Source organism: Monodon monoceros, unplaced genomic scaffold (genome assembly GCF_005190385.1).
Source record: "Monodon monoceros isolate NGI ecotype Baffin Bay Population unplaced genomic scaffold, NGI_Narwhal_1 Super_Scaffold_22, whole genome shotgun sequence".
Taxonomy (NCBI): domain Eukaryota; kingdom Metazoa; phylum Chordata; class Mammalia; order Artiodactyla; family Monodontidae; genus Monodon; species Monodon monoceros.
Window position 1 is genome coordinate 38,957,998 of NW_021703779.1, and position 6,000 is coordinate 38,963,997.

Genomic DNA, 6,000 nt, shown 5'->3' on the forward strand with positions numbered 1-6,000 from the left:
ACAATACCTGGAAGGTGACTGATGTGAAGTGGTGATCAAAGAAGGGGGTCATGTTATGGGTTGAACTGTGTCCCCTCAAAAAAGATATGTTGAAGTCCTAACCCCCTGATATCTCAGAATGTGACCTTATTTGGAAATAAGGTCATTGCAGATATAATTAGCTAAGATGCAGTCATACTGGAGTAGGGTAGGCCCCCTAACTCAATATGACTGGTGACCTTATAAACTAATACAGATAAGGATGGTTCTAAGACTTCTAAATTTAGTTACAGCTGACGATGTCTGTATTAGTTTCCTAGGGCTGCCATAACAAATTACCACAAACTGAGAGGCTTAAAGCAACAAAATTTATTCTGTCACCGTGCAGGAGGCCAGATGTCCAAAATCCAGGTGTTGGCAGGGCTGGTTCTTTCTGGAGGCTCTAAGGGAGACTGTCCCATGCTCCTCTCCCAGCTTCTGGTGGTTGATGGCTATCCTTTGATTTCTTTGGTTTGTAGATACATCACCCCAATCTCTGCCTATATCTTGTTCTCTCTCTCTCTCTCTCTCTCTCTCTCTCTCTGTGTGCGTGCGCGTGTGTGTGTGTGTGTGTGTGTGTGTGTGTGTGTGGCTTCACATGGCCTTCTTATAATAACACCAATTACTGGATTTAGGGGCCACTCTAATCCAGTATGACCTCATTTTAACTTTTAGTAGATGTTTTAATTATATCTGCAAAGACCCTATTTCCAAATAAGTTCACATTCTGAGGTTCTGGGTAGACATGAATCTGTGCGGGATACTGTTCAACCCAGGGCAACATTATAAGCAAAATAAGGAAAGCAAGAAGAAGAAGAGTTTTAAACATTTTTAACTGGGAAAATAAGGATCAGAGGGAGAAACTAAGTTCAATTTGGGGCATTTTTATTTGAGGTACCCATAGGACATCAAAGTAAAGATTCTGGTAAACACCTGTAAATAGGGTTCTGTATAGCACAGACCTAGAGTCCAGAACTGTGCAAAGATGTGGAAGTCACTTAAATATGGGTGATATGTAAAACTATGGTAATTAATAACACTAATGCAGAATCAGAAGAGCACCAAGAACTGGCATCTGTAACTAAAGCATAAAGCCTTAGTTTAAGTGATGATTTATGATGATGATGAACTAACAGCAGACTTTCTCAGGATTATAGGCATCATAATTACCTAGTAGTGGTGATGATGGTAATAATAATAAATTTATTGGATATTTACTATACGACAGGTATTCTTTTAAGCGTTTTACAAATACTGAGCTATTTAATTACTGCAGTTTAAAAAATTAATAAACAGAAACTTCAGTTAAATAGAGCCAGGAGACCAGAAGGGGAAGCTTTCATGCCCTGCAATGATAGCAGAGCACAACAGGAAGAAAAAGACTCCTCTTCTTTCCTGGTAAGGACTCAGCCAATGAAAAGCCATGGACTCTTTATTATCGCTCTCCCAACTTCCTTTTCCTCTCTATAAAAGTGTTCTCCTTCCTTTGCCATGAAGGAACTTCCACATGGCTTACCATGGTTGCAGACCCCAAAATGCAGTTCTCTGCTGATCCCAAATAAATCCATCTTTGCTGGAGAAATATCTGGCAGCCTATTTATTTTTAGGTCAGTAGCAGAAAACCCTAAGAGGTAGGTAGTATTATGATACCCATCCACAGAAAAGGAAACTGAGGCAAGAGAAGGGTTAAGTAGTTTGTCCAAAGTCAAACTGCCGGTAAGTGGAGGAGCCTGGACCGTAACCCCAGTATTAGGGCTCCAGAGCTCTGCTTATCTGCTGGGCTACCCTCCAAAACCCAGGAAAGGAGTGGGCCTATTCAGAAGCAGCTGGCTCTCATCCGACATGGCTACATTTGGTCCTACCACTTTCAACACGAAAAGTTAAGTAAAAAAAAAAAACGTGATTCTTGAAGTGACACTACACTTCTCTTTCAAGAATGCCTCCTGTTGGATGTTGGAGGTTGAGCCCAAACTGCCAACCAGCTGTGTAAAGAAGGAAATGACCATTCAGATGGATGATGGCTAAACCAACTCCTAGGGTGTGTTCTGTGCAATTCATGCTACATGGATCTTAGTGAAATATGCTTCCTATGCCCCAAAGCAGTAAATCGTTGTGCGTCTGTGTGTGTGCATATACAAAATGTGTGTGTATTTCATGTGTGTGTATATATACATGTACACACACACATATATTTTTAGCCCAATATCTTTTTAATTTAAAAGATACTATCATCAAAAGGCCATATATATATATATATATATATATATATATATAAAACAAAGTCTCCTTCCTGAAATCCACGTTATTCCATGATAGATTTTCACAGCGACTACTATATATATCAATATATTTTTCAAATCTGTTCAGTTATCTATTGGGTAATGCTTTTAGAATTAAAAGATGCCATTATCATCACAGTCTGAACATTGTACCATTAGGGAGATGTGCTTAGAAATGGTTCAGTGATTTGCTCATTATGATGACTATTTACAAAGATGCCTATTTACATTAGCAATAAATAATCCTGATATCAAAAGAGATAATGGGCATGCACACACCGAGATGCCTGCATGCTCTTAAAATACTTACATGTAGTTTTTCGGTTAGGGCTTTCCCATTAGCAAGTGAAAGTGTGCTCCCTTCAATTTTCTCCACATCGGTCTGGCTTCTGGGGGATGCATCCTTCCATTTCTACAACTTCGGGCCATCCTTCATATTTGTTTGTGTCCTTATTGTTCTTTATGTGCTGCTCAAAAGGGCTTTGTCTTAATGCCTTATCCACCACAGAAGACCCAGTTGTCTCTAAAACCAAGATGAGTAATAGATGTACTCCCCAATTCAGCAATGAGCTGCCGGGCCTCATCATTGAGTTTGATTGCTCCATCACCATATGTTCCCATTAAGACTATTGTTTCATCTTGTATGGCCTTCAGAAACTCAATAAACGGGGCCACATTTCCTCCCCACATGTCAAAATATCTGGTGTCTATTAGATCTCCTGTTTTTCCATTTACCAAGGCAACATTGATCCCTCTTCCAACATTATTCTTAACACCACTCATTAAAACATTGTCCTCCAGGCAGAGGCTGCTCCAGTTGCCATTTTAAAAGCAAAATGCTTCTCAGGGCAAGCTTTTGAGATCCCACATTTATATCTGGGAGGTTCTGTAGAACGTGCAACTGCGTCCAATGCTGACCTTGCAAATAGATTTCCTAAACTTGCATCCATTTTTATTTCAAATACTTGAGAAATAACATAGAATGTCAGCAAAAATACTGCCACAGCTACCACCAACTTTGCAGCACCTGCTACCCTCATGTTTGCTTTTTCGGCCTATGGCACTTTTCATTAAATAAGCTCCTCCAACTTAGAAGACACCAAAGCTTTACAAGTGAGCCAAGACCGCCCTCCACAGAGTTCAAATGCAACATACAACTCCATCCCGCCTCTTTAGAGCACTCGGCCCCCATTTCTGACACGAGCTGGAACCCCCGCGTGCCCCACGTGCCAGCCACTGGCCTGAGCGCCAGGCGCCGCGCCACCCCGCCCTCCGCGGAGCCGGAGGACTGCTATATATTTCTTTTTAATCAATGAAGTCTGAGATCAATAGTCATTCAGTTCGACTATTCAACATGTCCTCAAAAATTTCATTATGAAACTTAAAGCAATTTTCACTCTTAAGTAGCACAGTAGTCCCTCAGTATCTTATTGGTTCTGAGACCCCCTGCGCATAGAAAAATCTGAGGATGCTCTAGTCCCTCACATAAAATGGTGTAGTATTTGCATATAACTTATGAACATCCTCCTGTATACTTTAAATCATCTCTAGATTACTTATAATGCCTAACACAATGTAAATGCTATGTAAATAGTTGTAAATATAAATACTAAATATAATACCTAAATATAAATACTATGTAAATAGTTGGTGTGTGGCAAATTCAAGTTTTGCTTTTTGGAACTCTCTGGAATTTTTTTTCCAAATACTGTTGATCCACGGTTGGTTGAATCTGTGAATGCAGAACCCATGGATATGGAGGGCTGACTTTATTTTTAAATTTTACCATGTTATAGAAGAATATAGAACAAATATATACATTCAGAATCACTATTCCCTGATAGGTGTTTGGGTTTTTTTTTGCGGTACGCGGGCCTCTCACTGTTGTGGCCTCTCCCATTGCGGAGCACAGGCTCCGGACGCACAGGCTCAGCGGCCATGGCTCACGGGCCCAGCCGCTCCGTGGCATGTGGGATCTTCCCGGACCGGGGCACGAACCCGTGTTCCCTGCATCGGCAGGCGGACTCTCAACCACTGCGCCACCAGGGAAGCCCCTGATAGGTTTTTTTAAACACAAGTTTTCAATACAAAAAGAAATACATTATTCAACTCATAACATTACAATGAAATTATTTGGGTAAAGGATTCTCTCATGAAACAGGTCAATACTAGTAGATCCTTCCTCATACCTTATTAGGCAGCAAAACTTTTGGTTTGTCTGGTTTTTTGTTTGTTTGTTTTTTGAGCAAGGAATCATGATTTAAATCCTAACAACAAAAGAAAAAGAAATAGAAGAACTTATACTGGAATAATGATAACTCAAGAATCTGGAGATGAGAATTAAATTTATTAGCAACAAGCCAAACTTGGGTAAATGAAACTCAAGTAAATACCCCGAGATTTGAAATTAAGGATAATTTAAGATGAAAAAATAATGTAGGGGAGCAAAATCTGCCACCCCAAAATGTGTCTCTCTGGCATGAAGATTATTTTAAGTTGATTATTTTTTTTTATTGGGGTATAGTTGTTTTACAATGTTGTGTTAGTTTCTACTGTACAGCGAAGTGGAGTTCCCTGTGCTATACAGCAGGTTCTCATTAGTTATCTATTTTATACATATTAGTGTATATATGTTAATCCCAATCTCCCAATTCATCCCAACCCCCCTTTCCCCTTTGGTGTCCATACGTTTGTTCTCCACATCTGTGTCTCTATTTCTGCCTTGCAAACCAGTTCATCTGTACCTAGAGACTGTCATATAGAGTTGATTATTTTTAAGAAACAAATGACTCAGGAGGCACTTTTACCTCCCCCTTAACTGCCTAAAAGAATTTAGATACAGGGCCCGTACCAAGAAGGGAGCTATCACCGTTAGATAACTACATGTGACGTAGACAGGGAGGAACCTAGCAAAGTCTGTTTGTTAAAATTCCTCACTGTGTCCCATTGTTTCTGCATGGCCCTGCAAACATTTATTTACCGAACATTTGCTCTTTTCATCTTCCTGTGAATTGCTTTCCTTCCCTTTGCAGTCCCAGACCCCTAGCCCCTTCTCCTCAGCCCCTTAGTCAAGAATGACAGATAAACCTCATTTTGCCTGTCTTTGGAATCACCCATGTTTATATGGATTCCCTATACATATGTAACTAAATTTTGTTTTTTTCTCCTGTTAAGCTGTCTTAATCTCATTTTAATGATTCAACCAGCCAAAAGAACCTAGAAGGGTGGGAGGAAATTATGCCCCCCCAAAAAAGTAACAATAATGCATTTCTTTTAACCCTGATCACTTTAAATCCCATGGCTCACACAATACCTTCCTGACTGCTCCAGCCCCCCTATACTCTCTCTCTAAAATCAATACCGCTTCCCTCAAATTTATTTCCCTTTGTCACTTTTCTCCAGGTTCTAGGTGGGAATGACTTTTTCTGCCTAAATATCTGATAAATGCCACAGGCATATCTGCAGTGCTTGAGGAACCCAAGGTCTGTACATTGGCAATATGATATGGTGATTTATAATAAGAAATATATATTTGGTTTTTGTCCCCATTTCTGGCACAGAGTTCTTAAAACTCTTAGAATTTCCTAAGTGATGAGAGCGATAAGGTCTCTTTTGTTACGTTAATGAAACATGATTGAAAAGCACCAGGATGGGGGCTGGTTGCCAGTGGAGCCAACCACGTTTATTATAAATCACCATATCA

The 6,000-nt window shown here is 40.0% G+C and overlaps 1 protein-coding gene and 1 pseudogene across 1 annotated transcript in view; both read right to left on the reverse strand.

Moving 5' to 3' along the window:
• EFHC2 (EF-hand domain containing 2) overlaps nt 1-6,000 on the reverse strand; it is a 200,423-nt gene that overhangs the window by 1,732 nt on the left and 192,691 nt on the right.
• Nucleotides 2,559-3,337, reverse strand: LOC114906212 (annotated as a pseudogene).